The sequence below is a fragment of the Triturus cristatus genome, chromosome 6, assembly GCF_964204655.1.
Source record: "Triturus cristatus chromosome 6, aTriCri1.1, whole genome shotgun sequence".
NCBI lineage: Eukaryota > Metazoa > Chordata > Amphibia > Caudata > Salamandridae > Triturus > Triturus cristatus.
This window is the reverse complement of record NC_140589.1, coordinates 1,589,421,723-1,589,446,037: the sequence shown is the minus strand read 5'-3', so window position 1 is coordinate 1,589,446,037 and position 24,315 is coordinate 1,589,421,723. Positions and strand designations below refer to the sequence as shown.

Below are 24,315 nucleotides of genomic sequence, written 5' to 3'. Positions count from 1 at the left end.
ATAGTCAAATTTTTTGATTGGTCTATTTTTCCTAATGTTCTATTATTAACTGCAAGGGCCTTGGTTAATTCCATGAAACTACGTGGTTAGAAATATACAAATCTGTGCCTTAATTAGGACAAATAATTGAGTGTATTATTATTGTTAGTAACTTACTAAAAAGGTCCCAACTTCATCAAAAAAAATGCCTGATTCTGGTAGCCAAGCTGAGGACCTCAACCTGATCCCTTACATGACTTAATCCATGCTCAATGTATGGCCCTCTGTAAAGGCAATGGACTCAAATTAGGCAAAAGTCCTCAAAAAAATATAACAGACAACTGATTGAGAAAGACCACCCAGAACTAGTAGCCCAGTTTGAAGATGAGGATAGTACCAATTAAGATGACGCTTAGAATGGTCATGAGTCACTCCTCTCAGACACAACTGAGACCCTCTAAGATGAGGACCTCATCCTGGAAAGACCGAACTTAGAGGAGGCTCAGCCCCTAGATCTATGGAGGCCTAGGACCTATCTTTAGTGGCAGCATACAAGTAATTAGGAAGAGTTGAGGTTCTTATGACTCAAAACTCTCCAAAGGAGTTGTCCCTAAATATTCAGAGGATGATGACATCACCAAATACTTTACTGTATTTGAGAGAGCCTGTGTAGCAAGAAAAGTAGCAATGCATAATTGGGCTCCTATCTTGTGGGAACGTTTCTCAGGGAAATGCAGGGATCGACTCCTGACATTGCCTGAAAAAGATGCTGAATCTTATGACTTCACGAAATGTAACCTGAAGGAGGGCTTTGGACTCACCACTGAGGAGTATAGACAGGATTCAGAGAGACTCGAAAAACCAAGAGTCAATTCGTGGAAGGTGGAATTCATTGACTTTTCAGTAAAAACACAAGATGGTTGGTTAACAGGTATAAAGTGAATAACTATGAAGGGCTTTACAGTATAATTATGAAATAACATCTTTTAAGTAATTGTTGCAATGAGAAGTTACATCAGCATCTGGTATACCAAGGTCCACTTTCTCCTCTAGAGTTGGAGAAGAAGTCTAACCATTCGGTCAAAACTAGGACTGGGCAACCGCCAATGAACGCCGCAGGCGGGGTGGGCACCCGCTTTGAATCTTCAGCACAAGCGGCAATAACACGGGGTGGGCTCCCGCTTCACTCTCCTCCCTCAGGGGAATCCCAACGGCGGGATTCCCTCGGGAAAGCCTGCATCTTCGTGCTGTAGAGCCCTTGTGCTCCTTTTCCTTGGGGCAATTTGAAATGAAGCGCTCACAAGGCGCTAGAAGCAGAACAAGCTCCAGCAGTGGCCAGAATAAAGAGTCATTGGGGTTGGGGGGGACCACAGCACAGCACAGCCAGGCAGGCCAGCATGCAGGGACCCCCAGGAAACAGCAGCTGGGTCCCGAGGCGGTTCCTCCTGGCAGAGTGTCCCCTCAAAGTCAGCACAAGCACACTCCTCATGGGGTCACAGCCCCTACATTAATAGGACATTTTCCTTTGTCTGTAAGCAGAGGGCTGGGGGAAACCAGATGCAACTGGTTAAGGGGGATTTGGAGCACTTTGTTTTGCAAGCTCCTCTTCCCCTTTGCCAAGTGGGGGCTAGGTGTACAGACACACCACAAGGGGCGGAGCCAGGATTATACAGGCTGGGCACAGTCCTATTCAGAGTCAGGGGATTACTCCTCCCTCTACTCCTAGCCCAGGTGTCCCATTCAGCCTAGCGGTGACTCACCCTGCCCCTCCTGGAGCTATACACAACTCCCAGCCCCTGTCACTCACAAGCCAGACATGTAATTCACATCAGGCATGCAGTCATCTGCGCACACCATTGCACAGCATTTATTCTCACAATTTCATACATACCAGACTTGACCACGCTGCTCCTCTCATAACAGGAATTAAATACACTGATCAGGGCCTCCCCAATGCATTCCTATGGGAGGGCAGGCCAATCTCCCCAAATGTAACACAGAGCACACGCACTTTACACTAGATCACAGTGCTAAAATGCCTAGAGGCCTAAAACCACCAACACTACACAGGGAAAAGGCTAGGAGACAGGCAAAAGGTTTAGGGGTGAACCTGCCAAAAGGGCTAAGTCCAACAATAAACAACACTTGATATTATAGGAAACTTGATATTGTAGGTTATACCCTTTATTTCTGTATAAATATTTATAGCAGAAGGAGCGTGGCCAAGATGGCAGCAATGTAGGACGTGTCTCCCTGCCTCTCTTGCTGACCCCTCAAGGGCGCACCGGTCTGGGCTGCCTACCGCCTTGATTTGAGCAGCAGCCTTTGCCTAAATGGAGCACCTGCTGGGAGCACCCCGAGAATCCCAGCTGGATGGCAGCGGACGCCGGAGTGGGCCGTACAACGCGACGCGGCTGGGTCCCGCGGCCACAGATGGAGCCGGGGCCTGCCGGGCCTGGTCCTAATGGCCCAACAAGGACCAGCAGCAGCGCACCGCCAGCACCGGGATGAGTGGCATTGGCCCCTGGGAGCAACGCTGTGACCCACTTGATGGCACAAAGGCAAATTGGAGAGTGGAGCCTCGGCCCGCAGTGCCCAGTGTTGCGGTGCTGGTGGCATGGTCTGGAGCTGGGAGATGGTGCACCACCGGACCGGACCCACTGGGAGTTGGTAGCTTTGGCCGGGGGCTCTACCGGGGGCGAGGGCTGCACGCTGTGCCCACCCCTGGAGATTGCTGGGTCAGTGGGGCCTGGCCAGGCCGGGAGCGAGCACACGAAATGCCTGGCCTTCGTACCGGTGGGGCCTACGACGCGGCCCCGGAAGGTCTCCCTAGCGGGGGTTAACAGGGAAGGCCACATTCACCGACAGCCTCCACACAGCGCAGCACACCTGGAGTGAGCCTTCTGGTGGCCAGCTGGCCGGTCCTCCCAGCCTGCTGCGAAGGGGTGAGTGAGCCCTGCCGGATACGATACTGGGGCTGGAAGCATCTGAACGTGGTCGCCATTAGAGGCAACTGCTGAGGTTGGGGCACGGCAGTCCACAGAAGTGTCCCGGTTAGGCCCTGGTGCGGTTTGTGAGGTGCCTGGGCCCCCCGCTCAATCCAGGCCCCAATTGATCACCACGGGCAATGCACTCAGCAGGGCCTAAGCGAACCACCCCGTGGGCACCCTTCTCACTGGGGGGCAGAGACGGGATCCGCACTCCCCAAGAACTGAGTAGACCCGCACTAACGGACTGGCACTAGCGGCGAGGGGGTACCCTCCTGCTCCCCACGGCGACGGCAGCAGAGGCAGACACGAAGTGGGCTTGGAAGGCTGTTTGGGGGATGTAGCATCGCACAGCTTGCCTCCGGAGTGTTGAGGTGAGAGACGTGCGTGGCCCCCTGGTTGGAGGGTTCCCCTCCCCACAGCACACCGGGGGTCCAGTGCTGGACCAGGGTCTTTATTCACTTACCCACACATCGGCCTAGAGGAATCGGCCATCTTCCTGCCATATCCTTACCAGGTGGCCCTCGCGGGGCCTGGCTGCATTCACGGTGCACACGTCGGAACATTGAAAAGGGACACACAGCCTTAATCTCACATTGCCCACCCTCTCGGGCAGGCAATGATCATGACCTCCACTCGGGGCAAAAAGGACAAAACACTTAAGGAGCACTTTACGCGTGCCCAGGACGGAGAGACGACAGACCCTACATTGCCTGACACCCTGACACAGAAGGGTGGCCCCAAGGACGAGCCAGTAACAAAGTCTTTCTGGAGTCTTTGTTCTCTGCCCTGTGTGATGATCTCCAGACAGTGAAGCGCGACCTGACCGCAGAGATCAAGGATGTCCGCAAGGATATGGACTGTATAGGGGAACGTGTGGCAGAACGGGACGCTGATGTGGCAGCCTTGCAGCAAGAAGTGATTCGCATACACAATCAGCAGGTGGATATACAATCTCATCTGGAGGACCTTGAGAACCGCTCACATCGCCAGAACATTAGAATTTGAGGGGCGATCGGCAACTTGATGTTGCTGATCGCGAACAAAGAAAACGTCTAGCCGGGATGTCATTTTGCTTGCTCGCAGTCGCCAACTTGATGTTGAGGACCGCGAGCAAGCAAAAAATGACCGCTGCGCTACGCAACGCTATGTTACGCATGTTTGCACTGTGCTACGTGTAATTCGCGTAGTGCGAAGTAGCGCAAACTTCCCAAACTACGCGAGCGTAGTGCTTTGCCCAGGCTTAATTTTAGTATACATTTGAAATGTATATGATGCAAACTTTTTGTAAAATTATTGTTTATGTTTTTTAATATATTTGTTAAATTTTAGTAGTTATGAAATATGATTGAATACGTTTTTTCGATTTTTAGTGCAGTAGCAGGATGTGCATTTATAGGGGTACAGGAAATTAATTTATTTGTAATAAATTTAAAATCATTTTCTAATTAATATTATTCACTTAATCGACAATGAGTTCTGGTAATTGTGCAATTATTTTTTTATTTAAATTTTAGGTGCAGGTTGTGGGGTTTATAGGGGTACAGGTTGGGAACTAATTTAATTTTAATTAATCAATAATTAGTTAGGAATTAATATTATTAATTAATTTTTTATTAATTATGTTAATTTTGTAAAAAAAAAATGTTTAATTTTAGGTGCCGGTTGTGGGGTTTATAGGGGTAAAGGGTGGGAAGGACATTAATTCAAATTAATTAGTTGTGAATTTATATGAATTATTTAATTATGCTAATTGTTTTTTACACTTTTTTAATTTTCATTTTAGGGGCAATCTGTGGAGTTTATAGGGGTACAGGGTGGGAAGTAAGTTAATATCAAGTAATTAATATTTCGTTTTTGAATATTAATAATTATTTAATTGATCAATATTTATGTAAATTTTGCAATACAGTGTTTTTCCTTATATTTTGGGTGTAGGTTGTGGTTTTTGTAGGGGTATAGAGTGAGAGTACTTAATTTTATTTAAGTTATAAGACATTTTGTAATTGGTATTAGTTATTAAATTGATAATTAATTATGTATATTTTGTAATAATTTTTTTTATTAAGTTATATTTTTGGAGTGTGATGTGTGTTTTTTAGAGGTATATTGTGGTAAGTAAATTAGTTAAATTAAGTAATAATAATTTTTTAACTAATGATAATTAGTTTATTGAAAAATATTTGTGTCAATAGTGTAACTAGTTTTTGAAAGTTACATTTTAGGTGTGGGTTCTGAGTTTGTAGAGAAATATAGGGTGGGAAGTGACTAAAATAAAATTATGTATTAAATATTTTTGTTAATAAATAATTTGTAAAATAAATATTTGTAGTTATTTATGATATGTATATCATATTGTAATATGTATTTATTTGATTTTGTTTTTAATATAAAATATATTTGTTTTTTTCAGATTTATATTTTCATTTGTTTAAAATGTTTTTGCAAATATTTAAGTGTGTTGAAGAGAAATTGTTGTTTCCTAACATTGCTCTGACTGGAGTGGGAATGGTACATTTTACTTCGACACAATCCAACACTATTCCTACTTTTCCACTGACTGGAGTGGTAATAGCAAATTTTACCCCTCCGCGATCCAACACTTTGTCTACTGTTGCTCTCATTGGAGTGGGAATAGTAAGTTTTACCACTCCGCAATCCAACACTTTCCCTACTGTTGCACTCATTGGAGTGGGAATAGTAAATTTTAGCCTTCCACATTCCAACACTTTCCCTACTGTTGCACTGAGTTATCGGCTAGTCGGAACCAGCTCATAATCCCAAAATGCAGGCCTTTTCACCCTAGGGATTGTTAGGCACGGTTTCCGGATGGTTTCCATGCCGGTCTGTCCGACATGGAAACCATGTCGGAAAGAATGCTTGGGGGCCCCCAGCTGGGACCCCTTGTGTGTGTGGCCTCCGGTTGGGGGCCGAGGAGGCACCATTGATCCCTGCACCCCGTGGCAAGCACCTCAAGATGCCTGCCAAGGGGTGCAGGGATGAACAGCACCTTCCATTTCCCTATGGGACCATGTATTATGGCTGGTGTAAGGCTGTAATGCATGCTCTCAGAGGGAAATGCAGGAATGCGTCTGAACAGTGTTCGGTCGAAACCTAATTAGGCAGTCAGGACCGCCGACCAGAGGTCGGTTGGTCCCAGGAACGAGACGGTGTCAGGTGGACTTAAGTCCGCCCGAAATTATAATTAGCCCCACAGTGTTGTGTAATTGCTACCTATCAGTAGAAACTGTGTGTTTGGGGGCAACATTAACTTAGGATGGTGGCACACTGATTGCATGCACCCTTGCAGGAAATGTTGTCCCTTGGACCAGCTATTTTGCAGTGCCACTGTTATCCCCCTAAACCTAAAATGGGGGTAAACAGTTCTGGCAACCACTGAACATGACATCTCTGTTACCTCAGGAACCATGGTGTTAGAATTCCAACTATTTTCTCCGCCGCTTGCACTCTCTTTCGCTCAGTGAAATATATAAAGAATACAGAGGGGAGTTTTCAATATTTATTGAACCATAGTGATTCTTGCATAGATTATATGGGCTGTGATGATTAATAGATAGAAGCAGACAGCAGTTATACTAAATGTCAGAACGGTGAATAAAATGAATAGCTCAACCATTTTGCTGACACAACTAACATATGCTTACCTATACAATAGTACAACTGTGTAGTACACTGCTAAAATATGAAACCCTAACCTATGTGTCTAAGGTGCAGACGTATGTTTTGCCAGGACGCCCTCACCTAGATGATCTAACTGCATTACCAGATGGGTAAGAGTGTAAGATTCCATCTTGGTCATGAACTGGACAACCCTCACGGAGATGTCGGTCAGCTGCTAGGCGAAAGTTCAGCATGCAAGGACTCCTCAAAGTTAGCAGAAGTGTCTCCTCTGACTCTGCCAGGAAACAAAAGGTTATACATAGAAAATAGTATCCTTGCCACAGGCCGAGATTGGGATCGGCCTACCATTGTTTGTATTTCACAGATAGCTTCATCGCCAACTGGACATAATAATAAAGCACATTTGTGTCACACATGTGAGGGCCATGTCTAATGTTAAGGCAGTGTGATAGTGTGCTCACACAGTATTCTGTGTCACCAAGGCCAGTGTTTCCAAGAAACTAGTCTAAGAGTCACAAATGCAAATGTGTGCCAAAGGTTGATGTGGCAAAGAGAAGGTAACTTTAGGAAAGGACTGTGTGCATGTAAAAATGGCGCTAATTCCTACAGGGACTAACTTGGGCACATGACACCCACTCCTGGTACAAATGTCGGCTAAGAAGCTATCTAAAGCAAACCAATATCTTTATCCAAAAAAGACTTGAACAAATATATAAAATACTAAAAGCGTATATGATAAAAGGTGATAAATATATTGCATTTAATATCAGGTACTCATGCTATTTGGAAGTCCAGAGCATAAAGAAATCCAAATGTCTTAAAAGTACTAATAAGGTATTATAAAAATGAGAGTCAATTTAAAACATATTTGGAATTTAAAAAGGACAAATCAAAGATGCCACCACACAGGCATACAGATATTCACATATACCAAGTGGTAGATGAAACATTGCTGTTCCCAACTTCCACATATGACGTTCCCAGAGGCATACCTCGGAGCAAGTCAATAGAGCACGTATGATCCCATCCACCCCCACAGCAACTTTTGAAAGAGAGCTAAGATCTAAACCACTAGGTGCTGAGGCATTCCAGGGTGGCTCATAAAACGTGGCCAGGACAGCTGTATGGATGGGCCTGCAGTGGGTCCACCAGCACATGTAAGTCTGAAGGTTTAACCAACTGCGACCCCAAGCACAAGTCTAAGGCACACTCATAAGTGCATAGAAAGCAGTGGAACACAGGCTGTATGCAATGAAGCCATACAGGCCAGAAGGACAGGAGCCAATGCTTATCTAGTTCTTGAAGCAGAGGTACTCCAAAGATATGCTCCATGCAATCAGGGCACAGTAGGACGTGAGGCAGTGCCAGCTCCACTTGAACTTGAAGCGTTGCAGAGAAAAATTACTAAAAGCAGTATCCCTGCAGCTAGAAGCAGGACAAGTAGCAGATCTCCAAAAATTCTTCAGGGGATGGAGTGGATGAAGAATGGAATAATTTCAAAAACCACCTGGAATGTGCAGACCATAAAAGAGCCTATGCTCCAAAAAAAAGTTACATTTCCAGTCATATTAGACATCTTAAAAATATGATGAACCAGTCCCCTGAAATTTAGTGGCAATTTAGGGGCCGGTCACGATGTCGGGTGGAAATCCTCGTCTGGACAGTCTGATTCGTCTCGACCGTGTCAAAGCCCTTCTGACCGACTTGGTCGGTTTACAATCCGCCCAACTGATTACGATGTTTGCGGTTGGAAGGTAAACTTCGAGCAACCTGTGTTATGGCTGGTTGTTGGGCAGGACACAAGCTCCAATAGGAAACAATGGGAATCCGACTGAACAGTGTTCGGTCACATCGTAATCGGGCAGGCAGAACCGCCGACCGTGAGTTGGTCGGTCCCAATTCTGAGCCGTGTCGGACTAAAAGTTTCCATTCGACATCGTAATGAGCCCCTTAGTATGGAGGAGGGCCTGTATCTCCTAAGAGGAAAGCTCCACTTGAAGATCAAATGCCTCCATGGCCGCAAGTTAAGGCCACTTCTGTTTGAAACAATAAGGCTTTCAGTGTTCTCAGGGTGCGATTAATTGAAGGCCACGCATATGCTCCCAAACTAAACGGGCAGATGAAAATAGGACTTTTGTGCAACAACTTACAATGGAAGTGATGGCCACTACATTTGTGACCCCTGGTTTCATTCCACAGCAACCCTGATCGTTCAGCATCAGTAAACTCCCATCCAAGAACAATCTGTAAGCGGGACATACCATGGCCACAGGAGACTCTTTTAAAGAGCAACAAAGGTTCACTAGTAACGCATTGCATGCCTCGTGCAACGAAAGTACTTGCATAAGAGGGACCAGTTCAAAGTATTCTCGCAGTCCAAACCACTGAGGAGAACTTCACTTTCCTTATTCCTACACTGGAATGTGAAAGGAAGTTCACATTCTTCATGCTGGAACCCTTTAGCTAACACCTCATATCTGCCTACTTGATGATGTTGTAGACAGTACTGAAAGTAGAAAGTAGAGATTGACAGTGTAATGTACCCATTGATTAGCTAATCCAAGGATGCTATCTCAGCAACTGTAAAAGGTAATTTCTCAAGTTTTTCATAGTGTAACTTGTGTATTTCACATTTTTTCATGCCATAGCTACCTGTTGATCAGAAAGATGGTAAGTTGAAAACAGATTAGTGGTGTTAATTTATCGCTACAACAGGTGGCCTAAATGCAATGTTTGCAGTGTCCAGCTTAACAATTGAATTGACCTAAGTTGGGACTGCCCGTGTTGTAATGCAGACAAATCTTGTTGGAGCACGTCTATTGTTGATGAGACAATGTTACCTAAAGAATAAATTCTAGTTGATAAAGTAGTCATACCGTTGCCCATTAATGCAAGAGCCTGTTCTAAATTGGCCCTGTCAATCTCATGCAGTCTTTCAGCAACTTCTTGTTGAGATATTTTCCATATCTCGTTATAGACAGCGTTCAGAAAGTGCTTTTGACATGGTTTCCAAGGACCTAAGAAGAAATCTCATAAGTCCTGATAAGAGGGAAAAGTCACAACTTCCCAACACTTCAGGTTGTTATTACTACCCCTGAATGCTCACTCTGTACATATTGCATGTCAGGCATATGTCCTGTAAATCCCTTGATCTTAGCCAGGAATCTATCCTGACACCTGTTAGTATCTAATGGCTATTTTACTCATCCCTTCCAATTTGGGTCTGACATGTTTTGTCCACACTTATGCAACATTGAGTCAATTGTTGTTTCATCATATTGTGTTAACTGCTGCAAGCTGTCGAATCATGTTAGAGCAGGAATCAGTGGTGTGTTCAAACATTTACTCTTCACTAAGCTCTCATGCTGTCTGTTAAACAGTTTTGTTCAGGGAAATCATCTGTTTTAGTATTAAGCGGACCCTAAATAAAGCCTCAGTTCCCTAAACCTGCCAATGTTTTGTTCCCCAAATAGATTTTTCATCAATTGTTTCCCTCCAAAATTCAAAACCCTGTATAGAGAGTTGGGAAAGGAAAGAAGCATTGTATATCAGCTTAGTTTCATTTAACATATTTTTCTTCACAGGTGATGATGCAAACCTATAATAAAATGAGGCTTGGTCAGATGTTTCATAACAACAAAAATAGTCAAATTGTGTAAAAACTTTAGAACTACCCTTAGGTGGTGTAGGGCAATGTTCCCATTGAGTAAAACACTTCACGTGTTATACTGGCCTTGATTAAAAAATGATTACCATAATGTTAATAAAAACATCTCGTCAAAATTGTCTGTCCCATCATAAAACTCATCAGAAGAAAACACAGTTGAATGTTCTAGATATTGTAACATTTCATATACTGTATCACTATCCCAAACATCAGAAACAGTTTGGGGGTGATAATGTCATTCAATGAAATTTTGAACAAATGAGGAATTTGTAAAAGTTCAGTCGGACAATACACATCAAATGATACCTTATCCCATACAATCCCAGCTGGAACAGCTGAAATGTTCATGAGGGAAAAGTCTCTTTGCTCACGGTGTGATGATATGTGTGGTTTCAGAACCAAGTTCAATGTGTGTACTGCAGAGTGTTCTGGGACAAGATGTCCATTTAAGAGCAGGAAGAACCCAGTCACAAAATATATCCAATGGAGGAGGAAAAGTAATGCAATTGAAATCCAAAGTTGTAGCCATGGAGAAATAAAATAGGTTCTCGTTAGTCAACAACAGAAAACATGCACCTTCAATTTGGAACCTCTGATGCATCTGAGAAGTCATCAAAATCGATGAAGTATCCTGATGAAGTATCCTGATGCTGATGCTTTTTCATGACAGAAAAACGTTCACTTCTTTAGTGGTGGTGTGTTTTATTTGGACGTTGATTTGGAAGTCCCAGAACTCATTCAGCTCCTCTAAAACAGGCAAACATTCATTGATGTCAAACAGTGTTTCTGCCACCACTGTGCTGGGACTATTGAGGTCTGGCACCCACATCTTAACCCCAAACAGAATTTCCTAGGGAGTATGACCATCCAGGGACATTCTCAGGATGTTACTCAAGGCCCTCTGAATCCCATATAGGTGATGGAACCAACTGTGATCAGAACCTATCACCCTTGCTGTTAACGACTACTTTAAGTCCTGGTTTTTCCTCACTATGACTGAGTTTCCCTTGGAACAGTACAGAGAGAAGAACCGCAGGGTCACACCCAAACTTTCCATGGCCTCTTTGTAAGCCTTAGAGCTAAATGCCGGGTCCTGGTCTGAATGTAATGTGTCAACTGTGTATGTCCCAATAAAGACTTGCAGACTCTTTACAAGAGCTGGGGCATCAGTCGACTGCTTTGGCCATACCCACAGGAATCCAGAGCAGCAATCCACTGGCACCAAGATATACTTGTAAGCCCCATCAGATGACAAGGGGCCACAGTGGTCCACACACACATACACAAGCCAATAACTTATTAGAGCTCAATAGAGGGGTCTGGGTTGGGCGTGCCACTGTAGATCCCGTCATCTGCTGACAGATGTCACATATCAGGACGAAGGCCTTGGTCTGTTTGTAAAGACCCGGCCACCAATGGCGCTGCTGTAGTAGTGAAATTGTAGCAGCCATCCCAGTGTGCAGAAGCCAGACCCTCACGTGCAGCCAGCATTAATCCTAGTCTGCGTTCATTGTTTGCTATTACTCTGTCCGCACTCCAGAAATCTGAGCATGCGGTATGTGTTGCAGGCCTGGGCGTAGTTCGCAGAGTTTTGCTACGCGGAACTCCGCAAAGTAACAAAAAACTCTGCGAAGTTCCGCGAGTGGGGGAGTGTAGTACGAACTGCAGTTTGTGCTGGTATTCCTGCCGCTCGGGTAGAAATTCTACCCAAGCGGCAGCTCGCGAACTTACCGTTCACAATCGAGCAGGGAATAAAACTCCACTGCGCATCGCAAAGCGGAGTTTTCTGCACTCCGCGAGCTCCACTGAGTGCGGAATGCAGAAAACGCCGCAAACTCTGTGAACGGAGCGAAGTTCACTGCCCAGGCCTAATGTTTTGTGCATCTAGCTTGAAGGAGTAATTGAGTGGAAAACCTTTCAGCAGGTGTATGTCATTGCTGGCACCATTAACAGCCACCCTGATATCTCTATCCTCGTCTTTGAACATATTTTGCAGCAACCGCAACAGTACAAACTGTCGCTTTCGCGGCTTCATCAGCTAATGAATGCCCTGCAATGTGCATGCCAACATGTTGATAACTAAATGTGTGTATAACATGAGCCCATGGCAAGCATTGTTTCAGCTTTGTCACCTGGTCCCAATGCATCTTGTGCTTCGCTATACAGAATTTTGAATCCCGGAATCCATTCTGACTTCAATAATGATGATACTCATGATAAGACAGTAATTCAAATCACACACAATGAGTGTGGGGAACACAGCATCCGCATTCTGTAGTGCAAGTACGAAAGCTTTTGGTTCTACCAACTGTGCCGTGCATGTATGCCTTTTCAGCATGGAAAGTCCCATCGTGCATAGAGCTTTTTTTCGACTGGGCATGTGGCAGAATGTTGCTGTTTTGTCCCTATGGCAGGTTGCACAGAACATCAGTGTAAATTACGTAATCATAGAGATCATAGGCATAATTTCATATGGTAGAGGATATTCTTGCTTATAGTGGAGAAATGCTTGTGTTTGTAGTATAGAATCAAATCTGTAATATACATCTGTTGCAGTGAGGGAATTTGCCCATTGCATCCATCTTGGATGCAGAGCTTTTGTATTTGGTACACTAGCTCTTGTAACCGTCTCTAAGGTCTGTACCGGGAGCACAACAATAATCCATTTCCCTTTTAGTAGGGCACTTTCTCTCACTACAGCAGTATGAACTGCAGTCAGTATTTTTTCAGTTTATACAAAAAGTATTTCAGCATCTATCAAAGCTCCCGCCAAGTGAAAGCAAACATCTATGTCCCAAGTGTGAGCTAGCTCTGTGGGGGTGGTGGTCCCCAGGACTATTAATGGCTACAGGAGCAGAGTCACGCAGCCCCTCTTTTGTTGTTCTATGGCCTGCCCTGGGGAGGTGGTGGTTCCCAAGACCGTAAATAGCCTAGGAGGGTGGCCATGCAGTCCCCCTCCACCTTTATCTTCAATCAGCCTGGTCCCAGGGAGATGGTGATCCCTGTGGCAAAAAAAAGCCTACAGGGGGGGCCTTGACCACCTCTCATATTTGAACATTGGCCTACTCCTAGGGAGGTGAAGGTCCTCCAGGCCCATATAGACAACAAGGCGGGGGGGCTACATTTGTCCACTCCACATAATATATATTTAAATATCCCTGGTACCTGGCCCACCCACGGACTGAAATGCAAACACATGTGGGAGACCGCGCTTGCTTTTTTTTATTTCTGAGGGGATATCAAAACGACAATTTTTGTTGCAAAAGAATTATAACAAATGCTTTTTGTCCCAGGCAGGGTTCCTGGTGGGTCCCAGCACCCTGCCTAGGATGTAAGGGTATTCCTACCCTGTCCCCTTTTCTTTATTTGTATCTTTTTTGGGGGACTCGGCTGAGTCTGACTCCCAAAATTACTGACAACACTTTCTAGTTGAAGTGTTGGCAGCCAATCAGATCTCCATGTCCATGGATATAAAAAAGGTTTTTCCTTTAATATCTTGAAAACTGCTGAATGGATTTACATCAAATCAAAATAAGCACACTTTCTGGACCAAGATCTAGCTTTCTGCCAAATTTGGTGTAATTCTGTTGAGCAGTTTGGGCTGATGTCATGTATGAAACATCTGTCCTAGTCTAAGAGGAATTCTCAACTAATCCCATTAATACACCCTACAAGTTTGTCGTGCATTGCACTCCACCCCTCACAGACCCCAGGCACATTGTCGATCTGATAGACTTTGTTTTTGGATTAGACCAAGGGTCAGCTGGTCATCTCTCTACGGACTGTGAATTACAATGTGGCGTCTGGTGATCTGGCGGTGAGAAAGTCGTCACAGAGGTAACCTTGGTGGTGGTACTGGGGTCCAGGAATGGTGGGAGGGACTGCTTAATGTAAGGAGGGACACACTTACAGGAGTCTCACTGCCCAAGGCATTCCAACTTCATGTCTGTTTTCCACGTCTCTGCATGTGCCTGAGTGCGTATTCGCACTAACGCATATTTCTGTTCAGCAATGACTAAAATTGCAAGCTCCCTATTGGGAGCCCTCTACAACTATTGATTGCTGCGGGAGTGATGAGGCAAGGGGAACCAGCCCACCAGGACTGAGGACACACACATGGTGCCACAACTGTATACCTATTCTCCCAAATAGTACAAACACACAATAGCAGATCTGTTAGACACAGAAAGAAAAGCAAGTGCACTTGCTCTCTTTGATTGTGTGCAACCATGAGGTGGTGGTGCTGGTAGACACAACAATACAGGTGTTTAACTTAAGAGCAAACTGAGGAAATTGGAGAAATGGAGTCACCAGAAATATCAAAATTGTGGGAAGCAACATCTTTACAGAATTACATTGACAAAAATATGGCACAACGAAGTATGAGGATATACACTGTGCCTTCCTATGACTCTCTGAATCCACTCATGTTAGAAGAAAGGGCAGAGAATAGTGCCACAAGTTCCAGAAGAATGCACAACATCCTAATTAAATAAGCCTGGTTGGATTGCGCGAACATTTTGAAAGAAATTACAGCCCTAAGAACTGAGCTGGAGGGTAGGCAAGAGAAGGACATCATAATGAAATGTTTGACTGACATGAAGGTATGCCAAGTTAAACATTAAGGGGATATAAAAACATGCTAACAAATCAAGTAGCAGCAGAACTGCGTCGACTACACAACTGGACACATTCTCACATTTAGCTGCAAATATGACAATGAGATGGATAAAATCAGAAATTAAATTCCTATGAAAAGAGAGTGGAGGAGCTGAAGAGTTCAATGGCAGCTAAACAGATACATCTAAAGGGAGCAATACCACAGGCAGCGAGAAGAGCACAAGATCAGCACACTTTTTAGATAAATACAGACTGTTTTGGCGGCGGCATCAAACACCATGGGGTCAAGAGACACCGAAACCCAGGGGCCGAGGAACAGGGCTGAGACCACAAGGAAGAGGCTTGGGCTGGGGACTAGCCTCCAGAGGCACCAAAGACTCCATCAAAAGAGAAACAAGAAGCAAAATGGTCACATGGGAAACAATCTGCAGAGCCCTACTGTTGTATCAAAATGGATAAAAGTGTGGTAAACATGACTAATATTAATCTCTTCAAAAGAACTTTGAGTGATAGTGAAAATGGTTATTGTGCTTGGGCCGTTCTTTCTGTTCTCTACGGGGTTTAATTATATAGACACAAGAATAGATGGATTCAAATAAATGAGAAAACTAGAATTGACTGAATGGCACCTCTTGAAACCAAGGATACACAGACCTGGCAACATAACCCCAGAAAATAATCCAAGCACCCCTTATAACAGTCTAACTATAGGTGTTATTGACACCCTTATCACACTGCATGAATTTGAAACTGGGAATATAGATCAGAATGGTATTCAAGAATGTCATGACGAAATGGGTATTACTATTACACATGACGCAGCTGATTTCAGGGGTTTTAAACCACCATCTATGCTTTTTGTGTGATCCCACATGACAACATTAATGTATTTCACAATATGATCATGAGTGAATAGAAAAAACTGATAACACATCCTCTGTACAACAGTAAACAGGACTCATCTCTTGAGGATTTAGGGCTTATGAATGCTTTTGACACACTGTGAAAATGTTGTTATACGTATTTCAGACAAAAGCTACTAGACAGGGAATCCAATGTACAGGAAGCTTTGAGATAACTTAGAGACACCACCTTCTATGAAATCATTAACAAAACTGTGCATGCCAACACCTGGGAAAAGTTGATATACTGGAGAGATCACGATCTAATTAATTGTGAGGAGTATGGTTTCTTAAGGAAAAAAATATTTTAAGCTAGCGACTCTATACTTGTTACTTCGGGTACACGAAAATGCCCGTGCCCCCCAGTAGGCCGATTATGTCCTCAAGGGGAAGTGCTCTTGAGAACATATCAAGGTATGTTGATTCTTTTTTGAGTGAATTTGTCCACACTTTACCCTCACACATGAAAGACACCTATGTTTTTCTAGGTAAAATCTCCAACCTCATTATTCCTAATGACGCTAGACATAGGATCATTATACATGGTCATTGATCATGACAAAGGCATTGAGGCTTGTGAGTATTTCATGAAAACAAGGCCCATCAAGTATTGAGCACATACCAACATGATAATGGAAATGATAAGCCATTGTCTGAAGAAAAACATATTTTTATTCATTGGCATTTTCTATTGTCAAATCCTTGGGACTGCCATAGGGACTTGTTTTGTCCCTAGGTTGGCAAATTTGTTCCTAGGTAGATGGGAAGAACAAGTGGGAGAGAGCACATCTCTGAGTTCTGACATGGACAATGTGGTTCTGTGGCTGAGGTACATCAAAAACCTGTTTATGATCTGGAAGGGGTCGATGGCCTCAGCCACAGAATTTGTGTCTAAATTGAACAGAAACACCATGAATCTAGTAGTTATTCACACTATGAGCTGCACACGCATTGAGTATCTAGATGTTACTGTTGAATTAAGCAACAATGAGATACACACAAAACTGTTCAGAAAAGCTACAGCGGGCAATAGTTTGCTTCATGCACTCAGAAGCCATACTGATAATTTAAAATGGAGTATCCCGTATATGGAGCTCCTTAGGGCAAGGCACAACTACAGTACTGATGAGGCTTTCAGCAAAGAATGTTAGGTCATGCTTAAGAGGTTCAGGTAAAGGGGGTACCCGGTGTGGATCTTGAGAAAAGCAATCCAGAGGGACAACACTGTTGAAAGGGATCATTTACTTTTTGACAACACAACCATTGTCAGTAAAGAGTCCATTACCAACCTAATACTTACTTACATCAATAGTTCTAGGAAAGTCAAAAGCATATTGTCCAAACATTATTCAATCAATCAATCTGAGTTGGTAAAACACAACTACTAACTTGTGAGGGTCTCAATGTGGTGGGGAGATGGGAGGTGGCTCAGTTGAGTGCTGAGGGTCATCCAAAGAGCCAGGTCTTGTGGTCCTTCCTGAACTGGAGAAATGTGGGAGATTGCCGGAGATGGAGATGGAGGGTGTTCCAGGCTTTGATTGAGAGGTAAGAGAAGGACTTTCCTCCCATTCTGGTCTTGTTGATATGTGGGATTGTGTCCAGAGGGAGCTGGTGTGATCTGAGGTGTCTTTTGGGTGCATGGAAAGAAAGGTAGCTGTTTAAGTATTAGGGTCAAGTGTTGTGAAGGGCCTTGTATGTCCGGGTGAGGAGCTTAGAAGGTAGTTCTTCTTTCGATGGAAGCCAGTGGAGAACACAGAGGTGTGGGTGATTTGACTGTGACAGGGGATGTCAAGGATCAGTCTGGCTGTGGCATTCTGGACAGCCTGAAGTTTGCGAAGGAGTTGGCCTATTCTCATAATTGGTCAGAGGATTGGGAAACATCCCACTGTTAGTTTTCGAAAGGCCAGATCTTTCAGGGCTATTCTTGTCAAAAGTGACATTACCCCCTACAGCAGTATTTGTGAACACAATCCCAAGAAAAGGTGCAAGGCCTGCAAAATAAGTCAAGCTGTTGAATCTTATGCCACCTTTAATGGCAACACACAACAGATATGTCAGTTTCTGACATGCAGTACCAATCACTAGTGTAAGCCTTGGTTTGCTCATGTAGCTAGAAATATATTAGCAGTGCAGTCTTTGCTTTAAAAAAAAGAGTCTTATTACACCTCAGGGCTGCAGAACACAGAGATCCGAAGTGACCAGTAGCCAGACATTTTTCCAGCAGTCACTACAATGATCGCAATCTGTTCTCATTTTATGCAATGGAACAGATCCCATTATATCCCAGGGGTGGGGATTGTGTTCCAAGAATGAGGAAGAGGGAGTCACAATTGATCATTGAGCTTAATACCATGCATCCCAATAGGCTTAACCAGGATGAAGAAATGAAAATTCATCTGCACAATGAGTAACTTGTCATTGTATTGCATGCTTTTAATTGCCTTTCATTAGTTTTAATGCAGTTGTTTGCACTTTTATGAACTGGTACAGTGCAATTCTGTGTACTAATGACAGCTTTGTGTGTTTTTTTAGAGGAGAAAGGGAAGGGGTGCTCTAAGACACATTGTATGATATTTATGAACAAGCATGGTGTTGTTGGACATTTCAGATACTATTGGCAATTTTTGAATTTTTTCCTTTATTCACATTCATATTTTTTCACATTGAAGGTTTTTCATTACTATTGGCAGGCAATTGCTAGATAGGATGATATGTACATGATGATTATTGTCTCTGCTGATTTGCATTGTGTATTACTAGACACTATGGGGTCCATTAGGATGTAGGGCGGTGGCACCACCGCGGCGCTGGCAGTGCAGAAAAATGCTTTTTTTCGTCCGCGAGCAGCGGACCTCACGCCCGCCATATTAGTATGGTCAAACATAGGCCAAATCCCGACCGCCGCGGTGTGATGCGCACCGCCATCAAAGTGCGCCCGCCACCGCAGCGGTGGGAGCCAATGGAGACTCACCGCCGTGCAGAATGACGTCTGCCCGCTCCACAAATTAGGATGACTCAAGCAAGCAGATGCACCGCAGCGGAGACACCGCCCAACCAGAGACGGCGGAAGCTCGACAACGGAGCACGAAACCAGAGTCCCGGTCACGACCGCCATGGACCCAGCTCTACATGTCTTTCTGGTGCTGTACCTGCTACATCACCAGGAACTCATGGACCGCCGTGGATGCCGGCGCAGGTACACAACAACACAAACACAACACATGGCCTGACACAGGGTCCAAATCCACATCAGACACCCTAGGGGGGATAGGGACACATCCACAAGGGCACCCACACATCACCCACCTGCCACAAAGTCACCCCACTGGATCCTGGACACACAGACACCGCCACCATGCAGCAATGTCCCGGTCACGTCACCGCAGCGATGAACACAAGCAAATACATGCTCACAATGCAGAAGGCAGGGCCAGTGCCAGGCATGAGCAGGGCACAAAGACCACAGGACCACACCCCCTCCCACCACACACTATCACACCCCATGAAGGCATATGCCATGTGCCCCTCCTGTGCATCCCATGCACAACAACAATCCAGGGCAATACACACCCTGCACCACACAACAAACAATCATGGAGACACACACTGCAGGAGTGGATGCACAGGAACACACAACACACAGCACAGTAGCACAGGGCCAGGGAAACACACACATCACCACACCACTACATTCAGGGAAATATAAATGAGAACAAGCAACAAATGAACACATACAAGGAATTAACATCCAAATGGACACACAGCCTGCACAGTCACACAAACATACCACAGACTGACACATACACACCCCACATGCCAACAGCAATGGACCACACCAAATATGGAAACCAAGGTGGGCTGCACACAAGTGGAAGTCCATGGAAACATACAACAAGCATGTGTACATCACATCAACACAAGGAACAGAGCACAACACCCTCACACCATCAAAACACACATGGCTGGCACTGTCCGTGAACTCAAACCACAGACAGCTCAGTGCAACAACACAGGGAGACAGCAAGGCAAACCACATATAGGCACAAGGATGAAAGGAAGGCCCTGAAGTCAAACTGTGAACATCCACACATCCATACAACTACTTCACAGGCGCACACCAGCAGCACTACACACAAGGCCCATCTACACAACCTCAGGACTGACAAACACCAGAATGAATCTACACACATACCCCCTCACACCAGCAGCACACAACACGAGTGCCAAACACACTGAAGGCTGGCAATACTTGACAGTCAATACACACACACAAACAACCACACACCCTGGGCTCAGTCACAAACATCACACACACACACACACACACACACACAAACAGGGATGCCACCACACATGTGGAAACAAATACAACAAACAAACACATAGCCCAACAGAAACACACGCAGAGCCACAACAACAACAACAGACATGCCCTGTGCAGCTAAATTGGGGAAAGGCAATGGGAACACAGACACAACAGGAGTGCACAACCTCATCACTCAGGAACAATGCACAGATAACATACCACAACATGCACAAGAACTGCACCATCACAGAACAACACAGCCACAGCAAACAAACAGATGCACAGCCAGAACAATCACAGCACGGCATCAGGGGATGCACACCAGGCAATCACAAGGCAACATACACACACAGCACTGCATGCACAACAAGCTGTGTGTGCACACCAGGCATACCAGACACACACAGACATCAGTGACAGAACAGCTACCCACACAACACCGTACAGCACAGCACAAAGACAACAGCACACCCAGGAAGTGAAGCAAAAACACAAACAACTTACATACATCCAACACAACACCCAATAGATGCACAAGTCTGGTACACAAAAGTGGAAACAACTTGACCACAGGATGGGCCAGCACACACAGTTGAACTGCATAGGAGCAACCATGACTGACAAACAGCACCAGAACATCACACATGACCCCTTGGGGGAATGCTCTGAGTGACACATTGACCCTGGCCAAAGAACTGCACCAATAAACAGTGTCACAAATGAAGTCATGGGGAGGCACATACAAACCAAGGGGACAGCTCACAACAAAGTGAAGTATACTGCATGTCAGTAGGGGACATGGCAGGAGTGTACCATACACAAGGAGAGGGAGTGCAGACGCACAATGGGTAGGCAGATAAAGCACAGATAGGGGACGGCATGACAACACACACAACATGCCACACTGGAGGCAAGAAGGCACCATGTGACAGCAAGGCATGCGAAAACACAACCACAATGGCAGTGTGTAGCAGCAGGTCTGCACAGTCCCTACAAACAGCCACCAGACACATGGATGTGCAACAAAACACAACACTGACTTGCCAGTAACACTCTCTGCATACTCACAAGTGACAAAAACAACAAGTAGGAGTCAGACAGAACTGCAAGGACATACCAACACACTGCACAATGCACAACATACAACTCACACATGGGCATACAACCACATCCACCGGGATGAACAATCAAAACAACAGGCACACAACTCCTGGGGGACACATTTGTGTAGTTGACATTCCAGAGGCATGTACACATCAACACTCCCCACAAACTCACCCCCTCAACACTGCACAATACCTGGCCATCCAAGAGCACAAATGGAAAGCAAGCCATGGGACTAGGATGATTGGCCATCACAAGATGACCACACACATACACCACTGGGCACACATATAGGAAGAACACACACACGATGACCCTGGATAGCCTGCCTGCAATACTGTGTGCAGAAACCCACTCTGTGCTGGCAGTGTCCCCCCACCTGACATGTGTACAATATAGCCAACATGAACTAATCAAGTAAATGACTACTGCTAACCAATCAAAATTGCCACCATTGCCACCACAAGTATCTGGGTCAAGAAGAACTGAAGAACCCTGTCACCCCTAAAAAAAGAGAGTAAGTGAGGCCAACAATTGACTATGTTGAAGTGCCACACAGACCATGTGGCACAATAAACCATTTACACACAGCAAACGATCTTTATTCAGTAAGGACACTGACAAAATAGACAACAGGAGCAACTGTCTTTATTCACATATTGCAAAGATAGGTACCATGAGAAGAGAAGAGAAAGGCACAAGATGCAGATCATGTCCATGAGAAGCTGCACAGGCAGGGGGCACACAGCAGTGAACGACAAGTCCAGTGGGCAGGACAAAGTGCAGACTGAGTCCACGAGAAGCTGCACAGGCAGGGGACACACAGCAGTGAACGACAAGGCCAGTGGGCAGTTCAGGGTGCAGACTGAGTCCATGAGAAGCTGCACAGGCAGGGGGCACACAGCAGTGAACGACAAGGCCAGTGGGCAGTTCAGGGTGCAGACTGAGTCCATGAGAAGCTGCACAGGCAGGGGGCACACAGCAGTGAACGACAAGGCAGTTGGCAGGACAAAGTGCAGACTGAGTCCATGAGAAGCTGCAGAGGCAGGGGGCACACAGCAGTGAACGACAAGGCCAGTGGGCAGTTCAGGGTGCAGACTGAGTCCATGAGAAGCTGCACAGGCTGGGGGCACACAGCAGTGAACGACAAGGCCAGTGGTCAGGACAAAGTGCAGACTGTGTCCATGAGAAGCTGCACAGGCAGGGGGCACACAGCAGTGAATGACAAGGCCAGTGGGCAGTTCAGGGTGTAGACTGAGTTCATGAGAAGCTGCACAGGCAGGGGGCACACAGCAGTGAACGACAAGGCCAGTGGGCAGGACAAAGTGCAGACTGAGTCCATGAGAAGCTGCACAGGCAGGGGGCACACAGCAGTGAACGACAAGTCCATTGGGCAGGACAAAGTGCAGACTGAGTCCATGAGAAGCTGTACAGACTGGGGGCACACAGCAGTGAACAACAAGGCCAGTGGGCAGGACAAAGTGCAAACTCAGTCCATGAGAAGCTTCAGAGGCAGGGGGCACACAGCAGTGAACGGCAAGTTCAGTGGGCAGGACAACGTGCAGACTGAGTCCATGAGAAGCTGCACAGGCTGGGGGCACACAGCAGTGAACAACAAGGCTAGTGGGCAGGACAAAGTGCAGACTGAGTCCATGAGAAGCTGCACAGGCAAGGGGCATACAGCAGGGAACGAAAAGGCCAGTGGGCAGTTCAGGGTGCAGACTGAGTCCATGAGAAGCTGCACAGGCAGGGGGCACACAGCAGTGAACGACAATGCCAGTGGGCAGTTCAGTGTGCAGACTCAGTCCATGAGAAACTGCACAGGCAGGGGGCACACAGCAGTGAACGACAAGGCCAGTGGCCAGGACAAAGTGCAGACTGAGTCCATGAGAAGCTGCACAGGCTGGGGGCACAAAACAGCGAACGACAAGGCCAGTGGGCAGGACAAAGTGCAGACTGAGTCCATGAGAAGCTGCACAGGCAGGGGGCACACAGCAGTGAAATACAAGACCAGTGGGCAGTTCAGGGTGCAGACTGAGTCCATGAGAAGCTGCACAGTCAGGGGGCACACAGCAGTGAACAACAAGGCCAGTGGTCAGTTCAGGGTGCAGACTGAGTCCATGAGAAGCTGCACAGGCAGGGGGCACACAGCAGTGAACGACAAGGCCAGTGGCCAGGACAAAGTGCAGACTGAGTCCATGAGAAGCTGCACAGGCTGGGGGCACACACCAGTGAACGACAAGGCCAGTGGGCAGGACAAAGTGCAGACTGAGTCCATGAGAAGCTGCACAGGCAGGGGGCACACAGCAGTGAAAGACAAGGCCAGTGGGCAGTTCAGGGTGCAGACTGAGTCCATGAGAAGCTGCACAGTCAGGGGGCACACAGCAGTGAACAACAAGGCTAGTGGGCAGGACAAAGTGCAGACTGAGTCCACGAGAAGCTGCACAGGGAATGTGTGCGACTGTACCTTTCCATGGTCAGCAACACAGTCAGGGGGCAACAATGTTCAGTACAGGCCCACCTGTGTGAGAGGCAGGTGTGTGAGGTTGACTACCACTCAGACTTGGCTGTCAGGTGGACTGGAAGCTGGTGTACCATGAGCTGTAGGCATGGGAGACAAGAGGGGGAAATGATCAGTGACACAGTGTCATGTACCGACATCTATCAGTATAGCAGCAATATACAAAATCATCACATATCCAATGATAGGTCAATCAGAGACTATAGTACAGCTCACATGGGATACCTGCATGGGAAAAGCTGATGTTAAAGCATGCAGGTGTGAGGGGGAACACAGTCCATGCACATCTCAAACACATGCAGGATGCCAGCACTGAAACACCCATATAGCCTGCCCACATCTCCAGTCCATTGTTGGCTTGAGCAACACATACATCACATGTCAACCTGTGTTTGGGGGTGGACTCATTGTGTCCAAGACTGCGCAGCCGTCAATGTCCCTGTCCTGTGAATAGCTGAATGTGTCATGGTGGTCACATAGAGGGACATGATCTCACAAATACAAAATGCCATTCTCAAGGGCAGTTGTGTGCAAACTACAGTGCTGAGATGGACCATAGCTGGAGTGATATGTGAAAAGACTGATGT

At 45.8% G+C, this 24,315-nt stretch overlaps 1 protein-coding gene across 1 annotated transcript in view; it reads right to left on the bottom strand.

Annotated features, from left to right (window-relative positions):
• FSHR (follicle stimulating hormone receptor) overlaps positions 1-24,315 on the bottom strand; it is a 2,004,148-nt gene that overhangs the window by 245,509 nt on the left and 1,734,324 nt on the right. The gene's annotated exons all lie outside the window — the stretch shown is intronic.